This window comes from Mirounga angustirostris, unplaced genomic scaffold (genome assembly GCF_029215605.1).
Source record: "Mirounga angustirostris isolate CCGP_5_RB_7025 unplaced genomic scaffold, mMirAng1.0.hap1 SCAF_15, whole genome shotgun sequence".
Classification (NCBI taxonomy): Eukaryota; Metazoa; Chordata; class Mammalia; order Carnivora; family Phocidae; genus Mirounga; species Mirounga angustirostris.
The window spans coordinates 52,695,694-52,721,535 of record NW_026991723.1 but is presented as its reverse complement, the minus strand read 5'-3'; the positions used below and the strand labels follow the sequence as shown (position 1 = coordinate 52,721,535).

The window sequence follows — 25,842 nt, the reverse complement described above, 5'->3', positions numbered from 1 at the left end:
ATAAGTCTGGCCAGAGGTTTATCAATCTTGTTAATTTTTTCAAAGAACTAGCTCCTAGTTTCGTTGATCTGTTCTACTGTTCTTTTAGTTTCTATTTCATTGATTTCTGCTCTGATCTTTATTATTTCTCTTCTCCTGCTGGGTTTAGGCTTTATTTGCTGTTCTTTCTCCAGCTCCTTTAGGTGGAGGGTAAGGTTGTGTACTTGAGACCTTTCTTGTTTCTTGAGAAAGGCTTGTATTGCTATATACTTTCCTCTTAGGACTGCCTTTGCTGCATCCCAAAGATTTTGAATAGTTGTGTTTTCATTTTCATTGGTTTCCATGAATTTTTTTTTAATTAATTTATTTATTTGAGAGAGAGAAAGTGAGAGACAGAGAGCATGAGAGGGGGGAGGTCAGAGGGAGAAGCAGACTCCCCGCCGAGCAGGGAGCCCGATGCGGGACTCGATCCTGGGACTCCAGGATCATGACCTGAGCCGAAGGCAGTCACTTAACCGAGCCACCCAGGCGCCCTCCATGAATTTTTTTTAATTCTTCCTTAATTTCCTGGTTGACCCATTCATTCTTCAGTAGGATGCTCTTTAGCCTCCATGTATTTGAGTTCTTTCTGACTTTCCTCTTGTGATTCAGTTCTAGTTTCAAAGCATTGTGGTCTGAAAATAGGCAGGGAATGATCCCAATCTTTTGGTACCGGTTGAGACCTGATTTATGACCTAGGATGTGATCTATTCTGGAGAATGTTCCATGGGCATTAGAGAAGAATGTGTATTCCGTTGCTTTGGGATGGAATGTTCTGAATATATCTGTGAAGTCCATTTGGTCCAGTGTGTCAATTAAAGTCTTTATTTCCTTGTTGATCTTTTGCTTAGACGATCTGTCCATTTCAGTGAGAGGGGTGTTAAAGTCCCCCACTATTATTGTATTGTTGTTAATGTGTTTCTTTGCTTTTGTTATTAACTGCCTTATATAATTGGCTGCTCCCATGTTAGGGCATAGATATTTACAATCGTTAGATCTTCTTGTTGGATAGACCCTTTAAGTAGGATATAGTGTCCTTCCTCATCTATTATTACAGTCTTTGGCTTAAAATCTAATTTGTCTGATAGAAGGATTGCCACCCCAGCTTTCTTTTGGTGTCCATTAGCATGGTAAGTGGTTTTCCACACCCTCACTTTCAATCTGGAGGTGTCTGTGGTTCTAAAATGAGTCTCTTCCAGACAGCATATCAGTGGGTCTTGTTTTTTAATCCAGTCTGATAGCCTGTGTCTTTTGATTGGGGCATTTAGCCCATTTACATTCAGGGTAACTATTGAAAGTTAGGAATTTAGGGGCGCCTGGGTGGCTCAGTCCTTAAGCGTCTGCCTTCAGCTCAGGTCATGATCCCGGGGTCCTGGGATCAAGCCCCGCATCGGGCTCCCTGCTCCACGGGAAGCCTGCTTCTCCCTCTCACACTCCCCTTGCTTGTGCTCCCTCTCTCGCTGCCTCTCTCTCTGTCAAATAAATAAATAAAATCTTTAAAAAAAAAAAAAAAAGAAAGATAGGAATTTAGTGCCATTGTATTGCCTGTAAGGTGACTGTTACCGTATATTGTCTGTGTTCCTTTCTGGTCTATGTTGCTTTTAGGGTCTCTCTTTGCTTAGAGGACCCCTTTCAAGATTTCTTGTAGGGCTGGTTTTGTGTTTGCAAATTCCTTTAGTTTTTGCTTGTCCTGGAAGCTTTTTATCTCTCCTTCAATTTTCAATGACAGCCTAGCTGGATATAGTATTCTTGGCTCCATATTTTTCTCATTTAGTGCTCTGAATATATCCTGCCAGTCCTTTCTGGCCTGCCAGGTCTCTGTGGACAAGTCTGTTGCCAATCTAATGTTTCTACCCTTGTAGGTTACATATCTCTTCTCCCGAGCTGCTTTCAGGATTTTCTCTTTGTCTCTGAGACTTGTAAGTTTTACTATTAATTGTTGGCTGTTGACCTATTTTTATTGATTTTGAGAGGGGTTCTCTGTGCTTCCTGGATTTTCATGCCTGTTTCCTTCCCCAAATTAGGGAAGTTCTCTGTTATAATTTGCTCCAGTATACCTTCTGCCCCTCTCTCTCTCTCTTCTTCTTCTGGGATCCCAATTATTCTAATGTTGTTTTGTCTTATGGTATCGCTTATCTCTTGAATTCTGCCCTCATGATCCAGTAGGTGTTTATCTCTCTTTTTCTCAGCTTCTTTATTTTCCATCATTTGGTCTTCTATATTACTGATTCTCTCTTCTGCCTCATTTATCCTAGCAGTTAGTGCCCCCATTTTTTATTGCACCTCATTAATAGCCTTTTTGATTTTGACTTGGCTAGATTTTAGTTCTTTTACTTCTCCAGAAAGGGTTTCTCTAATAACTTCCATATTTTTTTCAAGCCCAGCTAGTATCTTTAAAGTGATGATTCTGAACTCTAGATCTGACATCGTACTAATGTCCGTATTGAGTAGGTCCCTGGCAGTCAGTACTACCTCTTGTTCTTTTTGTTGAGGTGATTTTTTCCATCTTGTCATTTTGTCCAGAGGAGAATAGATTAATGAGAGAACAAAATGCTAGCAGAGTAACAATGTCCCCAGAAAATATACTCTAAAGAAATCAGAAAAGACCTGAAGCAGTGGAAAAAGAAACAGAAAGAGAGAAAAAAGAAAAAGAAAAAAAAAGAAAAAGAAAAAGATAAAGATAAAAACAAACAAAAACAAACAAAACAAAACAACAACAACAAAGAAAACCAGAATGTGATCAAATATGATCAGGCTGGTGTATAGATCAGTGCCACACACTAGATTTGGGGTGCATTTTGGTCTGTTAGAAGAAAGTGCCTTCCAAAATTAAAAAAAAAAAAACTTATACATGTACAAAAATAAGGGTTGATATGATGAAGCGATAGAATATGACTGTAAAGATGGAAATTATAAAAAATTTTATAAAAGGAATTGATAAGAAGTTGTTGAAAAAAGAAAGAGGAGGATTTAAAAAAAGAAAAAAGAAAAAAAAAGGGAGAGAATATGATCAGGCAGGGGAGCAGGAAAGACCATATACTAGAGATTTAGGGTATATTTTAATCTGTTAGAAGAAACTATCTCAAAATTTTAAAGAGAGAACAACTTATATATATATGCCAAAAATATGGGTAACTACTATGAAGGGTTAGAATATGACTCTAAAAATGAAAAATAAAAATGTTTTTTGGGGCGCCTGGGTGGCTCAGTCGTTCAGCGTCTGCCTTCGATTCGGGTCATGATCCCAGGGTCCTGGGATCGAGCCCCGCATCGGGCTCCCTGCTCAGCCGGAAGCCTGCTTCTCCCTCTCCCACTCCCCTGCTTGTGTTCCCTCCCTCGCTGTCTCTCTCTCTCTCTGTCCAATAAATAAATAAAATCTAAAAAAAAAAAAAAATGTTTTTTTAAAAAAGGGATTGATAAGATGTTGGTTGAAAAAGGGAAAAAGAAAAATTCAAAAAAAAAAAAAAAAGAAAAAAGTTAAAAAAAAATTAACTTTGAAAGACTAAAGAATCATGGTAAAAAAGCCATGAATTCTATGTGCAGTATTCCCCTGGCGCTGGAGTTCTGCCGTTCTCATTGATCGGTAAACTTGGTCTTAGCTGGCTGTTCTCGCTGATCTTCTGGGGAGGGGCCTGTTGCCGTGGTTTCCAAATGTCTCTGCCGGAGGCGGAATAGCCCCGCCCTTGCCCCCTCCCGGCTAAGTAATCTGCTCGGGTTTGCTCTCCGGGGCTTTTGTTCCCTGCGAGCTTTCCCTACAGCTTTGGAGGCGGAGACTGAAAATGGCGGCCTCCCAATCTCCGCCCCGGAGGAGCCGAGAACTCGGGGTCCGCTCCTCAGTGAGCCCCCAGAGAAAAGCCGTCAGTCACTCCTGTCTCCCCGGTCTCCGGCCGCACTCCGTGCTCACCCGGCCTATGACCGCGCATTTCTATCTCTGGCACCGACCCCGGGTGGAGTCTCCAAACCCAGCAGATCCCTGCAGTGCACTCCCGCGCAGCTCCTCCCGGGAAGGAAGGTGAGTCTCCCCGGATCTGCCGCTTGTTGCGTCCCTGCTGGAGGAGCAGGGACCCGACTGGGCTGCGGATCATGGTTTATGACAACCCCAAGCTGAGAGCCCGCGCCTGGGCTCCGCCTCTGCAGCCGGCTTCCCTGCTCCGTTGCCTGGGAGCTCTGCCACACTCAGGCACCCCCGGTCTTTCTGTGACCCGAGGGTCCTGAGACCACACTGTCCCAGAGGGTTCCACCCCCCGCTTAGCCACCAGAGTGACATCCCTCAGTGGAGCCGACTTCTAAAAGTTCCGATTTTGTGCTCCGCGGCTCTATCACTTGCCAGAAGCGGCCGACGGAGGCCCCTCCCCCGCCGTCTATCCTCCCGAATATTGCCTCAGATTCACTTCTCCGCACGTCCTACCTTCCAGAAAGTGGTCGCTTTTATGATGAGAGAGTTGTTGCTATTCTTTTCTTCGATCTCCTGTTGAGTTTGTAGGTGTTCAGAATGGTTTGATCCCTATCCAGCTGAATTCCTGAGAGGAGACAAAATCCAGGTCTCCTACTCCTCTGCCATCTTGCTCTGCCCCTCTGTACTTTGCCTTTTTAATATGGGAATTTGTTAAAAATTTATTAATAGTTTCTGTATAAGATGGAATTAATGATATATTGTTACTCAGAAACTATTTCTTGAGTACCTCAATGTATCAGGCAGTGTGCAGGCCAGTAGAGATCTAATGATTATGAAGACAGACAGGGTTGCTTCCCTCTTGTAGCTTACAATACAGCCCTTTTTCTGCTACACTGAACAGATAATTTGAATGATGAGGTCAAGATCTGTTTATCACAAGTGCATAGAGATAAGAGGTCTTAGTTGAGGCCTTTAGATCCTGGTTTCTCATGAGATTGAGATGCAGCCCAGTTAAATTATCTTTAAAATACTAAGTGAATGCAACAGTGTACATGGCATTAAATTACCCATGACAATTCTAAGAAGTAGCCAAATCAAATTATTGAGATGTTCTAGGGGTGAGCATCCCTGAATTCCTCTTGGCACTTCATCTTTCTTCTTTTCTGCCTTCTACCACCTGGCAGATGGGTTTGCCCCATGAAGAATACATAAAGAATTAAAATATCCACCTATAATTTCTCTTCTGCCACACAAAAAAGGATGAAAGGCAGGGTTCTGATTGATATCACTTGAAGTCATGCTTGGTCAATGCTGAATAAACTATGTGAGGAACCTGTAGGGTTGGAGGCTAATAGAATCCTCTGTAACCCCTACCAGAGGAAGCTCAGTCCTTTTGTGTCTGCTCTTCTTGAAGCTGAAGGTAGAGTTGACTCCAGTTGAGTTGAAGCCCTGACTTCACCATTAAAATACGTGCCCAGGAAGGTAATTAGACTAACATCATAATGGGAGAAGCAAATCACTTTCATTGGCGAAGGCCTCTTCTATGTCCTGTATATTTTTATCATATCCTGGTTTCAACCAGCCTGACAGATTTGAGGTGCAAATTAATTTACATTAACAGTGATTTCACTGATACATGTCTCTGCCCACATAACAAATGAAATCCGGCTGCCTTTTTAAAGCTTACACATTTCATTTGCAAGTCACTTTTTAGCAGCTCACCTGAATTCATAGATATTCATCAGATTTCCATTCACTCATGACCTCCTCTTTGACAAATACTGGAGGCGGGGGTGTTGTTGGAATAAGGTGAAAAGAACTTACCTATTTCCCTTGTACAGAAGCACCACAGGCAGATTTTTTTATGTTCTTCCACTTTAAGGAAATTTTTTTAAAAAGAACTTTAGAAATTCAAGAAATTTATACCTGTTAGCATTTGTCATTAACCATAACTTTCACTAATTAGAGTTCTTGATTTAGACTGCCATAATCAGGATATATTTATTCTGCTGAGAAAACATAAATATTGGCTTTAATTTCTATAATCTGTGATTAAAAACTGATTTCATGGGGCGCCTGGGTAGCTCAGTCAGTTACATGTCTACTTCGGCTCAGGTCATGATCCTGGAGTCAGGGGATCGAATACCGTGTCGGGCTCCCTGCTTGGCGGGGAGCCTGCTTATCCCTCTCACTCTGTCTGCCGCTCCTCCTACTTGTGCACTGTCAGTCAAATAAATAAATAAAATCTTTTAAAAATTAAAAAAAATAAAAACTGATTTCATTATTGATATCCTTGTACTTATATCCATCCAAAAGACAAATAGCTTCTGATACAACTTGTTAAAGAATGGAATAGCTATCAAGACATACAGGCTTTCAAGATATCCATGCAGTCTTTTTGACCATACCATAGAAATCTGAAATAATGGCTAAGAGAAGCATTTCCATTCATTATAAGTGACCTGGTCCAGGCATCAGCAAACTAAAGCCAAATCTGGCCCACTGGCTCTTTTTTAATGGCCCATGAGCTCAGAGTAATTTTTTATATTTATAAAAAGTGAAAAATAAATTTAAAAGATAAAAATTTTGACATGTAAAAATGATATGGCATTCAAATTTGAGTAACGTTAGTGTCCAGTGTGTCCATCAGAGCTCCACTGTACCCACCCATTTACTTCTTGTCTATGGATTCGTGCAGGCTTAACTGGCAGCACTAAGCAGTTCCAACAGAGATGATCTGGCCCTTCACCAAACACGTGTGCAGATCCTGATTTTAAAAAAATAATTGCCCTCCTTGAAATAGTCTTTTATATGCCATTCTGACTGACGAACCTGTTTTAGGCAGTACTGTGTGCGTTTGGTAAAGTGGCTCTTTCTACTAAGTTTCCCTGCCTTCCTGCCTTGTGTAGGCTGGTTCCTCCCTATTTTCCCACCCGTCATCCATCCAGTACCCTCCCATTCCACCACAGATGGGCTAAGGCTTTCCACGCTTGCAGTCAGAGATAAGTGTGAGGACTGAAGAAGGAGCACAGAATTGGGATATGGCTGGCTTTGAAGAAAGAGGAAGAGATCCACAAGCTAAGGAATGTAGGTGACCTCTAGAAACTCAAAAGGCAAGGAAACAGATTCTTCTCTAGAGCTATCAGAAAGGAACACAGCCCTGTTAACACTTTAATTTTATCCCTGTGAGATAAAGACTTCCAACCAGCCGAACTTTGTAATAAGTTTGTCATGTTTAAGCCACTAAATCTGTGGTACTCTGTTACAACAGCAATAGAAAACTAATTAGATAGATAGATGTAAAATATTATATAATACATGATATTTATCTAGATAGGCATAGATATAGATAGATACTGATGTGAATACAGAAATAGATGTAGATGTTTCAACAGATTGTGTTTTAGTGGAAATTTAATGTTTCCTCTACCATATTTGTGTATAGCTCTAATTTAAAATAAACAGTTTTGTCCTTTTTAAAGCTATTTTGACCTTCATCTGGTGATTTTGGGAGGAGGAGGAATAGAGTCTTTTCTCAACGAACCCTTAATCACACCTTACAATGTAAGAATTTACTCGTGTTATGTGCGATCTGCAGTAGGCATCATAACAGATGCCTAAAGTAGTTTTGTGAGAATATCTTTCTCTCAAACATTTACTCAGTGTCTGACTTTTGATGTGTAATGGGGACTATCTATGTTTATCTTAATATTATTTTACAGTCTTAGAATGGAGAGGCTGAAAATAATGTTGGAGGTCTGCCATCTATGAAAAGGTTAAAAATTGTTCAAGATTTGGGGAAATGATTAATTGACTTACCCATTTTAGAGTTCATACAAACAGCTTTATCACCCTCTACCTATTTCCTGCAATTTTGTATGTGGCTATGATAATTGGAAAAATGAAATAAATTGCCTTTACTATTTCAGAACAAAGAGGACTAGTTTTGCATTGAGAATGTTCACCTGATAAAGCAATATTCTTGCCTTTACTTATGGCTTCATTTATTCTTGTCGGTTTATATTTTAAAAGCATATGTGACTATAACTAGCAGTGAATTTTACTATTATTTTAAAAACTTTGTAAATACTGTCTTTTATTTCAAAAATAAAACATACTTGTTTAAAATTCAAACTATTGCAGGATGCCTGGGTGGCTCAGTTGGTTAAACGTCTGCCTTCAGCTCAGGTCATGATCTCAGGATCCTAGGATCAAGCCCTCTGCTCAGCTGGGAGCCTGCTTCTCCCTCTCCCTCTGCCCCACCCCCTGCTCATGCATGCTCTCTCTCTCTCAAATAAATAAATAAAATCTTTAAAAAAATAAAATAATTTTTTTTTAAGTAAAAAAAAAAATTTCAAACTATTGCAAAATCTTGTAACTTAAATGAAAGTTTCTTCTCTACTTGACTCTTTCCCTCCTTAGGCACAGTTACTATTAAGACATTACTGCACTTCCTTCCAGGCATTTAAAAAATAACAATCTAGAATAGTTATAAGAGTGGTTGGGTTTTTTTGATTAATTTAATAAAGATAATTATTTTAGGGGAGCCTGGGTAGCTCAGTCGGTTAAATGACCCACTCTTGATTTCAGCTCAGGTCATGATCTCAGGTCTCAGGGTCCTGAGATCAAGCCCTGCATGGGGCCCTGTGCTCAGCAGGGAGTTTGCTTGAGATTCTCTCCTTCTCCCTCTCTGTGTGTCCCTCACCCAACTTGTGTGGACCCGTGCTCTCTCAAATAAATAAAAAGATCTTAAAAAAATTAAAGATAATTATTTTATAATATATTGTTCTACATGTTGCTATTTTCATGTAATAATATATCAAAATACATCTTTCCATGTCAAGTCAGATAGACATATATTAATCGTTTAACAGGTGCTGCATATTCTCCAGGGTGGACATGCCATACTTTTATCTAGTTACTCCCATACTGAATGATTTATAGAATTTTCTCAGGTTTTCTTTCCCTAATTTAAACTATGTCACATGTGTGCAAGTATTTTTTAAGATAAATCTCCACAAGAAAAACTAATTGGTTGAAAGCATGTACATCTGATATTTTGACAGATTGTATTGCTCTCCAAAGGCTGTCCCAAGTTAAACTCACATAATCAGTGTACGAGACTGTTCGTTATCTAATACCCTCTCCAGCACTATGTACCATCTGTCTTATCATTTCAATCTAATGTGAAAATGGCACTGCATTGTTTTTGTTAGAATTTTCCTAACTTAAAAGAAGATGCAATAACTTCTCAAATGTTTATTGGTCATTTGAACTTCTGCTTTCATGAATTGCCTGCATTTATACTTTTTTTTCAAATGGGAAGTCTTAAGGATTTTTTTTTATTGACTCATATGAACTCTTTATATATTAATTTACTTGTTTGTTGAGCTTAAAATTTTCTCCAGTTATTGCATATCTTGGAATAGTGTTTGAGGTATATTTTCCCCCACCACATTATTATCAATATGTCAGTCTTTAATGATTCTGTGTTTTTGCGTTCTTTCTAAAAAGAAAATTCCCAACCAGAGATTCTAAAATAAACATTCTCTTTTACTTCCATTTAATATTTTTATAATTTTGTAAAAAAAATAGCTCTTTAATCCATCTGGATTTTGAAATATTGTCTTTGCATGGGTATTTTATATGTTTTACATTTCATAAAATTTTAAAAAAATGTTTTGAGTTTATAAACATATGTGATTGTATTGAATTTTAAAATAACCTCATAGCTAAATGTAACTATTTTAAGAACATATCTCTGCCCAAATGCCTTACCAAAATTCACCCAAAAAAGAAAATGCTGAGAAAAAAAAAATACAACATCCCCATTTTTTAAAAGAAATGAATGTGCATGTGAGCTAAATAGCAATGCTTTATAAACTGAATATGCCTATTAACCACCTAAGTTATTGTAATTTCTTCCATTTTTTTTAAGATTTTATTTATTTATTTGAGAGAGAGAGAATGAGAGAGAGCGAGTACATGAGAGGGGGGAGGGTCAGAGGGAGAAGCAGACTCCCTGCCGAACAGGGAGCCTGATGCGGGACTCGATCCTGTGACTCCAGGATCATGACCTGAGCCGAAGGCAGTCGCTTAACCAACTGAGCCACCCAGGCACCCTAATTTCTTCCATTTTTTAATGCAAGAAAGGATTTAAATGAAATCTTGACTGCATCTGTGGTTTGGAAGAAAAGCTGTCTGTGAGAGGTGCTTCTCTCTAGTTAAAATGATAGTTTATTTTAGCTTAGAGAATGTTGAACAAACTTGATAGTTGTTTCATTTTGAAAGAAGCCTGCCCCCCCACAATAGTACTAGATCTTTTTTTCTCCAATTTTATTAAGATTTAATTGATATACATCATTTATATGTTTAAGGGGTAAAGCATAATGTGTTTGACTTCCGTGTGTTGGGAAATGATTACCTCTATGAGTTTAGTTAACATCCATCATCACCTTATATAGATACAAGAAAAAGCAAGAAAATAAAAAAATAAATAAAAAATAAAAGAAACACATTTTTTTTTTTGCTTGCAATGATAACTCTTAGGATTTACTGGCTTAACATTTTTCATATCTCAGAAGCAGCTTAGCGAAGTATTGGACATTCACATGGACCAAAAGAGGCTATTAAACCTCAACAAACCTAGTTCTTAATTCATATATTACAAAAAGTGGAATCTTCTGCTGTTTACTCACATAATACCTGTGTAAATGCATGCAGTGAAGGCCCTCCAGGGGATTTTTCTAATGAAATATTTTAAAAATCAGTTTTAGAAAGAGAGAAAGTGATTTGTTGAAAATTTTAGCTTGGGAAGCATTTCATTACTCTACATTAGAAGAATGAACTTGGAAATGCAACTAGTCTGAAACACTAAATCTTTAAAGCCTCACCAGGATTATGGGAGGCAAAGAAGGGGAAAAAATTATGGAACAATCTTCTCATGGAATGTTAAGAATTGGAAGGGACTATAGAGATTTTCTAAAATATATTTTAAGTTCCAACTCTTCATTTTTTTTTGTTTATTCCAGAAAGGAAAAATAATTTTAATTGTAGATTCATAATTAGGACAGACGTTATATAAAATCCATGTTAGTGTGTTCTAAATAAATTACTTTAAAAATAATTTCATGAACAGTGCCCATGTTAGAATATCCCCAATCAATTTATAGAACTCATGAGAATATCTGAAAGCTGGTACTAGTTTTTCCTATCTTTCTACAGAATGCTATTAAAAAGTATAATTAGAACAATATTACTTCAGTAGTTTGCATATGTAAATCCCAATGCCCAAATTCCTAATTTTGTGTGTGTTTACAGCTTAGATTACCTACTGGATAAATATATGCAAAACGTCTTCATTTGGAATTTTTTTACAACACAATTTTTGACATACGTCCTGCAGTGCTACTGAGATGTTTTTTGTCTTTTTTTGTTTTATTTTTAAGATTTTATTTATTTGAGAGAGAGAGACAGAGATAGCCAGAGAAAGAGCACAAGCAGGGAGGAGAGGGAGAAGCAGACTTCCCGCTGAGCAGGGAGCTGACTGGAGCTCATCCCAGGACCTTGGGATCATGACTTGAGCTGAAGGCAGATGCTTAACGACTGAGCCACCCACTCAGGCACCCCTGAGATGCTTTATTTTTATATATTCTGAAATTCATAGACAGCACCAGTGTTTTGACCAAATTAGGGTTATTAAGGTTCCTTCCATTAGATTTGATAGTGGAAGGTGGGAACCTTTTGGTCTCTTTTTCTTTAGAGTTGGTAGCTGTCAGGTACAGGGCTGATTAGCCAGTGAGCATCTTTCTGGTCCTGCAGAGAAAGTTTGTCTACAGTATGGGAGAACATAGAGAGTGAGACTCTCCCGGCATACATTAGACTCAAGCCAGTTCTAGCCTTAAACTTCCTGGTTAATGAGCAAATGAAGTCTACCCGTTTACTCAAGGTAGTTTCATTCTATTTTTATCATTTGCAACTGAGAATGCACTGTGGACCCTGTAGATACTCAGACTAAGAAAACAAATATATTTACAAAATACATATAAACGCCAGTGTATTGCAATAGGAGAAAGCGAATGCATGAGTGAAGGTGCAACTGTTGATCCCTCCACATTATACAGCCCTCACTTTTCCTTCATGATGACTTGTCTGATAAGGAACAGTGCAGGACTGAATGAAGGTGTCACTATCAATCAGTGTTTCAAGATTAGTAAAGCTTAATAATTTTCTTATTTTTCAAATAGAACATCAGTGTTTTCCTTTTTGCACACAAATGGGTCATTTTGTGCTTATCCAACTTTGAGAACCCTTATTTGATAACATAGTTCCTTAGAATCTCAAAATAAATAAATCTCTGTTTTATTTACCAGGATGGAGGGTTTCACTTAACATTTCCTTTGAATATTCCAAAACCTTTACTGGATTTTTAAAATTGATTTCCCCTAAATGTGTTCCAGTTCTCCATTGGAGCAAATAAGAAGCTCCTAATAATAGAGTGTAAATACATTTATGTGAAATGTCCCAATTCGTATATTATTCTTTTGTAAAAACCCTTCTCAGAACAAAATGGTTTGTTGCACAATTTGATAAAAATCATTGAAGATTTCTATAATGCTCCTATCCTGTTTACTTATTTTATGACTCAATTTTATGTAAGTGTATGCACAGTACTGTCACAGGGGTGTTTGCTGTGAAGAGGATATTTGAAACATTGATGAGAGTTAGTTGCCAAAGCATCAGTAAAGAGTAAATTTTTCTTTGTCCTTTCATGCTAGCTTGGGTGCAAAGTATGCCTTGTTTAAGAATAACTTTAATTTTACCTGATCTTCCACATCTAGGAAAATTGAGGTCAATTGATTATTTCACGACAAACAAATGACCTTTAATAAAATGAGAATTTCCCTCACTATCAATGACTTTCAAATGATCCACTGGTGCAGGATAAAATAAAAGATGAGAAATAGCCTTGTATTGACAGACCACATTAATAATGGTATGATATCGGTATTGATTTCTTCACCCTTTCTTCTATAGCAAAGCAGCTTTAAGAGCTCACTCCCCAGAAAGTAAGCATCCTTCATTTTCTCCACAGTGACTGTTCTGTCGTTATAGCTACTGCTTTGCACATGTCCATTATAAAACTCAAAATCCTGAAATCCCAAAGCCTTAGCTGGTGTCAACGTAGAAGACATATCAAAGTTTTTTCTCATCCCTAGTATCTTAGTAGAGAATAACCACAAAACCTTAGAATGATTCCTGGATTCTTAATCTAGAAGTGATTATTAAAATATAAGCATCCTTGAAATGCAATGTGAAACAAATTGGTGCTGTTAATAGCTTTAAAAGATTGGTTATTTCATCAGATTATAATGTCACCCTAGTGTAATTGTTCCCTGAGACGTAAGAAGCAGAAGGAAGGAATGAGCTCTAAATGGTGGCCTCAGCTACTTCAGGATTGGCAAATGTTTTCTATAAAAGTCCAGGTAGCAAATTTGAGGGCTATAGGTCTCTGGAGCAACTACTCAACAATACATACATGAACGGATGTGACTGTGTACCAATAAAACTTTATTTACAAAAAGAGGTAGTGGGTTGGATTTGGCCATAACCTGTAGTTTGTCCACCCCTGAGTGCTCCTTAGGAGGGTGTTCCAGGCTCCATTCCAGGTGATGAAAGGACAGCCTGTAGGGAGGGAGAGGCTGGCCTGGCTACCAAGCCTCAGAGATTGTTATTCACCCAAAAGCTCTCTTCCTTTGTTGCTTGGTATCGCAAGACAAAAACTCAGAGCCTTGACTTCCAGGACTTTATATTTTAGGAGTAGATATACAACATAATATAAATAACTACATTAAAAGGCAGGAAGTAAATTCTGCCATGAAAGAGAGAAAAAAAGAGTAAGAGGCAAAGATCCACTAAGCAGGGGGTTAACAGTTCTGAGTCCCTCCCTAACTTGTCAAAGAAAAATGGAGCCTATGTAGTTTAATGCAGCATGTTCCAACAGAAATATAGTGAAGCCACAGATAAGAACCCCGTATGTAATTTAAAATTTCTAATAACCCCACCGGAAAGAAGAAAAAAAAAGCAGCTGAAAGCAAATTTAATACTATATTTTATTTAAACCAGTATAGCCAAAATACTATCATTTCAATATGTAATCAGTATAAAAATTATTTACTAGATTTTTTCATACTAATTCTTGAAATCCAGTATGCATTTTGTACTTACAGCTCATCTCAATTTAAAGAAGCTACGTTTCAACATCTTAACTGACATGTGTGGCAGGTAGCTATCATATTGTGTAGGTGCAAGCTTAGTGGCCAAGAACATGGCTTTGGATTCAGACATTCCTCACTTTGGGTGCTTAATTCCACGATTTATTTAGTGTATTTGTATCTCAGTCCCCTCATATATAAAATGGGGACAAAAATAGTGATTACCTACATGTTTTAAAAAGTCCGTAGCACAGCGTCTGGCACATCTAAAATGCCTAAGTGATACTTAATATTACTTACAACAAGTGATACTTTTCCTCTCAGTCGTGCATATTAGGATTCTTTGTATATACATACACCCATTGGTTCATTAAAATTGTAAATATGACATATATATATATACATACTGTATCTAGTATACAAGCTAGATGCATTCAAACATTTTAGAGATGCTTGTTTCAAAGAAATATTTCTCTATGGATGCTCACTCCAGATTAACTTTGTAGCGAAAGTACAATAGTCACTGATACTGGATTTCAGAAGAAATTGTTTGCTTCTAAGTGCTACCATTGTTAAATAAAAATGCTTCTTACCCTTTTTAATCTTTTGAAAATAAGCTAAATGTTAAAACCATGGTGTCCTTTATAATTAACTATTGAAAAACACATGATTAGGAATGTAAAATGTCATTGTTTCTAATCTTAATTTAAAATAAAATGTCATTTTGACCTTCTTCAGGAGATTCATCTCCCTGAAAGATAATCTAAATTGAACTGGAGCACCTATAAAGAACAAAGATTAGGTTTCCCTAACTCACAAGAAACACGGTTGTTAGAATGCAGTTACTTTACAGGGTATTTATTTATTTATTTATTTGAGAGAGAGAAAGAGAGAACACAAGCAAGGGGAGGGGCAGAGGGAGAAGCAGGCTCCCCGCAGAGCAGGGAGCCCACTCGGGGCTCAATCCCAAGACCCCTAGAATACCACCTCACCAGAAGGCAGACGCTTAACCTACTGAGCCACCCAGGCACCCCTAGAGGGTACTTTTGTATTTGAAGATTATGTAGCCATTTTATATCTTTGATGCCCTCTTTTTTGGTATTTGGTTTCTTACTCTTGCCTAATACTATAATGCTTGGCCATACGTTTTGAATGATTGAGCTTTGTAGTGACCAGAATGAGTTTGACTATCACTTTGTTAAACAGGCTATTCTGCCACTTGGAATTTAGTTAGTTGCATATAGAAAGTCATATTGGAAGAGGCCATACAGAACTTCCATGGTTTAATATTCAGAAATGAAAGTGTTGAGGGTGAAGACTCAAAGAGATGAAATTCAAGGGGGAAAAAAAAAGATTAAAAAGAGTAAAAGGGAAGGGTGTGCCTGGGTGGCTCAGTCATTTAAGCATCTGCCTTCAGCTCAGGTCATGATCTCAGGGTCCTGGGATGGAGGCCCCGCCTTGGGTTCTGTGCTCAACAGGGAGTCTGCGTCTCCCTCTCCCTCTGCCCCTCCCCCCCCCACTTGAGCGCTCTGTCTCTCAAATAAATAAATAAAATCTTTTTAAAAAAATCATAAAATGGCAAGTGAAGAAAATAGAAGAAAGAATTCAAACCCAAAGCCTTGCTAGGTGTGGGTGATTTTAAACAGTCTCTGTTACACTCAGTATTTCAATAAAATTATATAGAGCAGGACTTTTCACCTTTGCTGTTGGGAACATTGCTAGGGCACATCAAAAACACCAGAAACTCTGCCAAAGAACAAATTCAAATAACATTGTTCTGTCTTATCTGAGTCTGGCTCAAAATTACCGGCATATCTGCCGCAAGTAAGGAAATATCTGGGTTAGTGAAGCCAATCTTGTGATACCAGAATTCCATCCTTCGTGAGTTTTGCTTTTTTATTTTTCCCGAAGAAGACAGCTGTGGAAAAGAATGCAAAATTTATCATCAGGCACTTCACATGTGGCATTATGAATTGTATCTTTAAGAAATAATTGACATGATAGAGTATATTTCCTCCTTGGTCCAGTGGGTTATTTATATTAATGCGGTTGTAACTTCTAGTATTTTGTAGACATCAATGCAGAAGTGACTATGATTCTTAGATATTTTTGACAATTATTTCACATTTATGTATTTATCCATTCAGACAACTTTTATTCATTCAACTAAAAATACTGATTGAGTGCCAACTGCCAACTGCAACTAACGAGTTTAGATACTATAGAGACAAAACAAAGACATTTAATTCTTTTTGCAGAATATCCACCAACTTGCAAATGTCTTTATATTATTACTGAATGTTACTTAAAATACCAGTCATCGTTTTCTCTAATTGCATTAGACTTTCATTGTGAGCTGGCTGTAGTGCAGATAGTGTTTAAAATCTTTTTACAGGTTATGCAAAACATGGTGTCCCGTCTTGTTTTTTGGTATCCTGTATTTTCATTTTAATCACATATTTATAAAATTGGAAACTTTGACTTAATAGTGTGAGTCAGAAAACTCCCGTGTCTAGCTTTGTTTTCAAGGGAATTGTTGGCTACTGGATAATTTCTTCATGTGAAATCGTGCTGGACCTCAATTGTGTAAGAATAACTAGTTTCTCTGGTGTATGTGCTTGTCTTTATTTGCATTTATGAAGCAGAAAACTAGATCATACTTTGCCATATTTGGCTCTCAGCTGTGGAACTCTGATCAGCAAACCTTTTAATCATGCCAGATTATGTGATTGTTTTGTGACACAGATGTACAGTCACCAGGGATTAGAGTTTGTTGTTTTAAAATTGTCATTTCAGCAGTCTGTGTGCAGATACAGGATTGCCTTCAAAAATCTAAATATGGATCTTTCTGAAAATACAGACAAATACATTAGAAAAGGAAGACTTTATTTTTGCCATACAACTCCCTAGAATCCCAACATAAATAAATAAATAAACTAAACCTAAAATATTTATAAGTTTGCTTTTACTGGATTTATTTACTCTTCTCTATAAAATTATAACCTCTAAGTACGGACACATTTTAAATATACAGGCAATTGAAAGAATAATCACTCACTTTAATGTATACATGGTTAAACTATTAGAAAAAAATGACTATATTATAAGCTTACAACTTAATATATTTATGGATAATCTCAGAAATGTAATGAAAACATATTATATTGTGCCTGAAAGTACATTAGGCTCTTGGTAAGTGACTCTACCCCTTCGGGGTCCTTGTCATTAACAGCCAAATGTAATTTTGGCTAAATCCATTCAAGATTTTGTTTTTAGCTAACATTTATTTAGTATTTCTTGCTTGCCAGATTCTGGGTCTTTTAGATACTGTCTTATTTTTGACACTTCATTGTGGGATTTTAGAGGGAGATGTATGGGGTTGATTGAATTGGGATATAAAGAAGCCATTCATATCAGCAAGGTAAACTGAGGACACACCAAGATAATATAGGTATCCAATGGCAGCAGAGATAGGACTAGAACCTATAATTCCTAAATCCTATGGTCTTTCTACTGTACCCACTTTGTTATTTTGACCCTCAAAGTAGGGATGAGCACTGAAATTAACTCAGGCTCCTCGGTATGAACCTAAATGACTTTATTGCACATAGACCTCTGTGTGATAACTGATAACTTCTTGACCTAAACGATTGGTAGGGACAATAAATGTTTCAGGCATGCAGAGATGGATGTAGTTGATGGTCTAACCAGAGTCCCTTAGATCCCTTTTATTGGTGCTATGGTCCCATCCTCCTGCTTCTGTGTGCTATGCTGTGAATAGTTTGCATATTTGAATTGTTTTCCCTTTGGACTCCTGGAACACAGGATACTTCCTCCTTCCACAACTCACCCCCTATGGCCTTACACCAATAGATAACCAACGAAGGAACACAAAAGCAGAGGTTACTGAACTTTAGATAGGACAAACTCTGAGGGGTAATATATTCTGCTTAGCTTCTTGAGGGGTAAGGCTAAAGCTGACATTTTACCTGAAATTGCACCTTTGCTTGGTTTCTTACACTTTTTGTTTTACTTATTCATGCCCTTGCTCATTCTCCTCCCCTCAAAAAACTTCTTAATAAGTTATTTGCACTTGAATCCTTACTTTGGAATTGGTTTCTCGAGGTGAACTGAGAAAAATGTTTTGCCTTTGAAGTCGTTCTACCTGAGTTTTATACCTTATTTGTCTCTTTCTACACTGTCAGCTGTTATTCTTTGCTACTCTCTTTATTTATTTATTATTTTATTTTTTTAAAGTAATCTCTACACCCAACATGGGGCTCAAACTCATGACCCCCGAGATCAAGAATCCTATATTCTACCGACTGAGCCAACCTGGCACCACCTTATTCTTTGCTACTCTCAATATGCCCTTTCCCACTAGCCTTATATAAAACATTCTAGGTTCTAAAATTTGGCTGCTTCTGATGTGTTATTGATTAGACAAAGCAGACTTGATAGATTTATGTATAAAGTTAGAATGTGCAGCTATGAGGACTTGGGTTTTCTATAGATACTTCTGTCTCTGTTAGTTTTCTCTTTCACAGTTTTTCTGAGAAGTGACTTCCAAATAAACGAGGGCTACATGAAGCAGGTAAAGAACATGAGATGGTCTAATAAAGCACCAAGTTATGCAGTACAAAAAGAGAAGCAAGCGAACACCATAGTCAGATGCTAATTGTGCTGCACATTCGGATTGAGTGACACTGGTCAAAGAGCAAACATATCAGGCCCTATTCACCCTGACACTCTCCCTTCTTCCAGGCCCATCAGCAGGCCATTCATGTGAATCAACACATTCTCCATCAAGTGATCACAGAAGTAAATCAACTCGGTCAGAACGTCTAGGATCTCAGGATTTGTGGGCACCTGGCTACTTATTGGGTTGAGACATCTCTCTCTTCTGGGAGTCAGCTTAAATATGAAGAGTTTGATCATGTAGGACACACTTGGCAATATCTCTCTCTTCTGGGAGTCAGCTTAAATATGAAGAGTTTGATCATGTAGGACACACTTGGCAATATCTCTTTGGGTATCTTTTCACATTGTGTTGTGGCCGGAAAACATGATTGTACAGCAAACCTTGGCTTTCTACTCTGCCAGCTTTCTGAGGCCTGCTGTAAAGGTCGTTCAGTGCAGTAGGAAAAATACGAAAGTGCCCCTCCCACACCATCTCAGGTGCTTTCATGCCCATATAAATTAAATGTAGTCAGTAATGCCCTGCTGGGTGTGTCATGGACAATACTATTTATAATTTCCTTTTCCACAAAGCTCAATAGGCTCCAAGGGATCTATCTGCAGGGAACAAACATGTTCTACTTTAGAGCCAAAATGATTCATCCTTATTTTTTGTTCTTTAAAAAATTTTTTTTGCTATTTCCGTTATGGTAATCCATGATTGAGGATCCACTGTGTGAACTATGTGGCCTGAGAGCCTTATCTTTATCTATAAAATTCTTCCTTGTTACCTACAGAGTGTAAATTAGTGGTATAAACAAGACTTGGGGAGGATATCGTTAAACTAGTTAAGTGAACAGGCAGCTCTAGTACCCTTAAGCACTTCAAAAGCATGTATTTATCCACAAATAGCTACTATGCTAATTACTGCTTGTTATTATTTAGGTCATTAAATCTACTTCCCTAGAGAACCACACTAGACAGCTCTTTTGTTTTGCAGCCCACTTTGACCTACTGTATACTGTTAAATGGAGTCAAACTCTGTTTCTCAAGAAACACTATTTGCTGACTCTATTTAGTAATTTGACTGGCCTTCCCCGACACGGTTTTTATCATGCTTCAGTTACATCCATGTGACTGAGGAGTTGGAGGCTGCTGGTGCTCATTCTAATAGTGCTTATGACACTTTCAAAATCATAAACATGTTGCTTTTTTTAGCTTCAGAAAATAGTCTTGCATCTTTACTATATATTGTGGATTCATTGGTATAAACATATTAATGATGAAACAATGTAAATGATAACTTGTCTTGATTGAGATATTGCCATATCAAAATGGTGAAAACAAAAATAGTCTCATGCCTTGCTGACTCTGTCCTCATTACCGGGAGAAGCACAAGCAAACAGAGAAAAAGCCCCATAAACCATTATTTCTGTTACGTGTTTTGAAGAAACCTGCTTTGCTGAAATTAATCACCTTTAAACTATAAGCTGATTCTGCATTCCATAACGTTTTCTTGGAAAACTAAACAACAGTGATATTCTTCTCATTGAATGACGATCTTTTTTTAACAGCAGGGGTATAGTGGAATTGAGGGTAGCTCTTTATAATAGAATCTAATGATAATTCATAGCTGTAAACATTTGGACATTTCAAAACATTTTGTGTTAATTTAATTTATTATGAATGAGTATAATACACTATTCTAGGAAAGAAATTTGTTCCAGCCCAGTGCTGGTACTCTTCAGGTCACTGGACCATAAAACTTAGCTAACACATACAAGTTGCCCTTGTTACTTTGGCTACCAGGAACCTCAGAGATAATCCTGGGCTTAATTGCTGAAATTATCCTTATCTGTAAATCACTTAGTCTTATTTTAATGGTCCAGTTAAATATGCCTTTTTGTAATTAATCAAAGCAAATGCATTTGGGACTAATCATGAAATAAACAATAGACAATCTAATTGTGGCCTGTCAGATAAAAAGGAAAAAGATTAATAAAGTTCTTTACAGAAAATGGTTTAAATAAGAGGTTTCCTTCATTATCCAAATCTAATTTACTTCTGAGAACACATTGCATATTTCACTATTCAAAATAGTGAAAAAACAAAAACTTGTCCCCCATTCATACAAAAACACCAATCATTTTTTTTTTCTAATTTGATTAAAATATTTTCAAACAGATGATGGGAGATTTTTATACAATGCAAAGCATTTAAAACACCAGTAGCCTAAGTATGTAATACTAATGAATTCACCGATGGTATGTTTTTATGCAATTTGCAATAATACTGTTCAGTATTAGATATAGATTATACTTCAACACATAAGCAATGTGTTCTAAGATATAAATAAACAATCCAGGAATCACTTAGGTGAAATATTCAACTGTCTTTGTGATAAAGCAGTCTCATTTCCCCAGAGGCAGAAGGAGATGGGGGAGCTCTTGGCAGAGGCCAAGGTTAAGGGGCTCATGGTGAATGCCAGGCAGGCCTACAAAACAAAGGTACTTATGAGCTTTGCTGCAGAGATCCTGCTACCATCTTTTCCAAGGAAGAACAAAAACTCATAGCAACTTTGAATAAGCCAGCTGTGCAGTTTCTGTATAACAGAAGTAACAAAACTTAATATACCAACATATCTGACAAGGATTTGTTGAAAAACTTAACTGCTTGACAAGCTGTCCCTGAGTTTTAATGGAAGGGTCCTATTCATAAAAGGATGGCTACTGGGGACAAATTTTGCTCTTGATCCTTTTAGGACGAGAGCTTGAAGATTGCTGATTTTATTGTAATTCCATCATCTACACCACTGTGAAGACACAGACCAAGGTAGAATACCCTGAAGCCTGAATTTATAAAGAGAGACTGAATATTTTGCTGAATGAATTCTAGGATGGCCAGGGATGGAATTATGCCCTCGTGGAGGCCACAGACAGGGCAGCCAGAGGCTCCACCATCTGGAAGAGGATGAGGACTGGAGTGGCTTGTATCTACATCACGCACCTGGCCACTGGGCTAATCTCCACCACTGAACTGGCAAGCAGACCTGAGCTGTCCTCCTTGCAGCCCAGCTTCTCTGCTGTGTTCCTGGCAAGCTCCCAGGCACCTTCTATTTTTCACTGAGTCTAGAAACCATCTTTTTAAAAATAAGTCAGCATATGATGGTGCTCTTTTTTTGATGCAGTGAATTAGTTCTGTCTCTCCCCAAGCGACTGTGTTCACTTATTGATGTATAAGTCCATCTAAGTTCTCTTTTCCCACGTGAGAATACTCAGAGCCAGGATATTTTAGATCTCAGAGGAAAACATACAAATGAGTGTAAGCTGTATAAATGACCTTTTGTTTGCAATGTTTTTCTGATGTTTACCACCTATTCAGGCTTCTTTTGGGGAGTTCCCTTTGGAGTTAAGTGCAGTAACTCCCAGAAGGATTCTGAAGTTGTTGGTTGGTGTCTACACAGCACCTACCCATTCATTCCTGAGAGGCTGTTAAAAAGTCCAAAATAGGTCTGAAATCATCAAGCCCCAACAAACTAACTTTTGGAACCTCTGCTTCTATGATTGTGCATACCTAATTGCTTTGGCAAAAGTCCTTCCACCGTGTGCTTTTGAATTTGGGTGATGGCATGTAACCGAAAGAGCTCGGAACTCCTAAAATGACATGATGCATAGCTTTTGATGCATAGCTTTGTTTAAGGTGAAAGTCATTTGTGCCCTGTATTAATTGGTGATCTGAATTTTGCAGCAATCCCACATGTCCAGTTAGGAGTTTCATTTCATGAAAAGGGCATTAGGGTCACCAAAGTGTAAGCTTTGAGTGACTGTTCAGCTCTGCTAATGGCTCCTTTCATAACTTATGCACTTTCTGATTGCTTTCCCAGTTAACTCAGTCCATTCTGGGAAATGCAGCTAATTTGGGGGACCCTCGCTGATGTATCACAGGACTCATATTCTTATCTTTTGGCTTTTTCTCTCCATTAAGTTGTACTTACCAAAGCTGGTGGACGCTCTTCCCTTTGTTGAAGAATTAAACTTGTCCCCACGCACAGCCTTGTGCACCACCAGGGGTACTCTTCACAATACCAGGGAACCTTGCCTATCTTGTGTCAGCCTCCCTCCTCTAAAGTCTACCCTTACGTGTACATCCATCATGTTTGTCTCATTTTTATACATTGCCATTAGTTTTGCCATTAGTTACTGATTATAGAGGATTTACAGATACCTTTGCATCACTAGTGTGGATGGTTATGTTTGTCATTTTAAGAAATACAGAAGGGCTCCGTGTGACTGTGGGCACAGGTGGCCCAAGTTGGAGCCTGACTGCTTTACCAGGTGCTTGAGTGGGACAGACGCGTTCAGTGTCCTACTTCCTGATTGTATGTGTCCTAGAAGGAACAGAGCTTGATTGTTTTGTTTGGAAGTTGTAATTAATGGGTGGTTAAAACAACATTATGCGACTATACGTATGTATATAAAAGGTAATACATGTGTTTTATGTGCTCATCAAGGAAAATGATACAGTTTTATACCAAATCCATGTTTTCCTAAGTATAAATAAAATTTTTGAAATGGCTTTAAAACCCGGCCTTATATAGGCTATAAAAATATAGTTAGATTTTTAAAATTTATTATCCAGACCTCCAGCCTGTAATAAAAATTTAAAATAATCTATATAACAATCAGATGAAAATTTCTGTTAGCTGGTTTATGCTTCTATTATAGAATATATTCTAATAGGAGTTGATTTTTCTTACAATATCATTAAGTCAATATTTATATTTCTTGAGAACTATCTAAGTCAAAGGCTATCTTATGATTTGGCAAAAAGTGAAGCTTTATGGCATCTCACAGTTAAAAAATGGAAAAATTTTCACAATCAAGTCAAACATGTTTAGTAAATTTTATCAGATATACTGAGTCATTTGATTGTGCTCACTAGGACCCTATGACCCAGATTGTCTTTGGTACCCTCTTTCTGTTTCAGTACAGAAACCCCAACTGAGTATTTTGATATAAACCTTTGTACATAGATCAGGTATGAAAGGAAATAGCAAAGTTCAGTGCTTAATGAAATAGCGTTGTAACATCCTTACCTCTGAAGTACATACCATCTTTAAGACTTCAGAAAATGTCTTGATAACACATTTGGAGGTGTCATTAACCTCTCTGTTTGAGCTATACCTACAATGCAGAATTTTAGGTTTAGCAGTGTATGCAAATGCATACATGATGGTATGCAAACAAAAGATATATAAAAATCCTTCTCTCTTTTTTATTTTATTTTACTATGTTATGTTAATTACCATCATTAGTTTTTGATGTAGTGTTCCATGATTCATTGTTTGAGTATAACACCCAGTGCTCCATTCAGTACGTGCCCTCTTTAATACTCATCACCAGGCTAACCCCTCCCCCCCACCCCCTCCCCTCTAGAACCCTCAGTTTGTTTCTCAGAGTCCATAGTCTCTCATGGTTCATCTCCCCCTCTGATTCCCCCCCCTTCATTTTTCCCTTCCTGCTATCATCTTCCTCTTCTTCTTCTTCTTCTTCTTCTTCTTCTTCTTCTTCTTCTTCTTCTTCTTCTTCTTCTTCTTCTTCTTTAATGTATAATGTATTATTTGTTTCAGAGGTACAGGTCTTTCTTTTTAAAAGCACTCTGCTGCCCCTTTAGGCGAAGTATCCCATTTTGGCTAACATTCAGATACCTGTGAATATCATAGTTCAGATTAGCTATTAGGTGGTTACAAGAACTATACAAACACACCAACACATGCACATGCACGTTTGACAGTACAACTCTATTTCAGGTTTCCTCTACAGTGATCCCACTTCCTCATTTCTGCTTCAGTCTCGGGGCCCTTGAAATAAAGCTTATAGATGAGGTTATTGTAGTAAAGTTGATATCATCTATTTTCATACTACATGAAGTATAGTTTGTTTCCCTGAAGAAAAAAGAATCTTGGTTTTTAAAATTTATTTATTATAACTGGCAAGCAGTTCTTGAATACCCACTGTTGGTATTGTAGAGTGCCAGGTGCTGGAAACGCTATGAAGCATAAGGCTGTAGAGCAAAGATTATAGACTGAAACTGATACTTTAAAGCCTGAGACATTAACTACAGTTTAAAAATGAATAGAATGGCCAGGCTAGAAAGCGGTTTCTTTGTGTTCAGACAGAAACATTTGCATGGATGGGAGGAGGAAAACATCAGCCTAGGAAAGCAATGTATTTAGTAAAGCCATTCAGAAAAACACCCACAATATGGAGATGGGGTGCTGGAAAGATGGGCCAAGAAAAAGCTGAGCTTGACATATACTGCATGAAAACACTGAAGGGTGACATTCGGTATTTCTTCCTCGAAACTGTACCATCTTTTTAATATTGGATTGCATCCACTTAGATTCCCATTATTCCCCACTTTTGCACACGACTGAGAGAGGGTTTTCCTCACCTGTTTTAACTGAGGCCTGAGACCAAGTGAGTAGCGGCAGATAATGGTGGAGTGATTGAGTTACGAGAACCAATATTGACTATGGATGCTTATGAATATCCATTCTGATCATGATGGGGTTAAGCAGATTTTTCAGGTGATGACTCTGTGAATTTACCCATAGAATTACTTAATAAGGACTCTCAAATGAAACCATACATTTTAAAGAAAATAACTGGTTCAAACATCATTTCAAATTTATAAACCACAACTCCAGTGCCATTTCACACATGAAAAATCAGTAATAGAATCATTTGGAGGATTATTATTCATACAGATTTTAACTTGGAATCTTTTTCTTGGACAGTGTTTGAAAATGGGATATAAAACTATCTTTCTGGAATAGTTGAGATGGAGCTCTGATGCACTAAGTAATCTCCATCCCTTTCAAACCAAAAGCATGGTTTGAAAAGCACATATTGTGATCTCTCTTCCAAAACCATGTAGGGAACTCATTAACTGAAGCCTTGGTTGGTGTAATTACACAGTTGTGAAATAGTACACCTTATACGCTATTCTTCTGCACTTTGTAAGCAAGTCTTCACT

The 25,842-nt window shown here is 37.6% G+C and overlaps 1 long non-coding RNA gene and 1 pseudogene across 1 annotated transcript in view; both read left to right on the top strand.

The window, feature by feature from the left end:
* LOC123850279 (BTB/POZ domain-containing adapter for CUL3-mediated RhoA degradation protein 3-like) overlaps positions 1-21,911 on the top strand; it is a 46,443-nt pseudogene extending 24,532 nt beyond the window's left edge.
* Positions 1-25,842, top strand: part of LOC135362734 (uncharacterized) — a 910,668-nt gene that overhangs the window by 554,881 nt on the left and 329,945 nt on the right. The gene's annotated exons all lie outside the window — the stretch shown is intronic.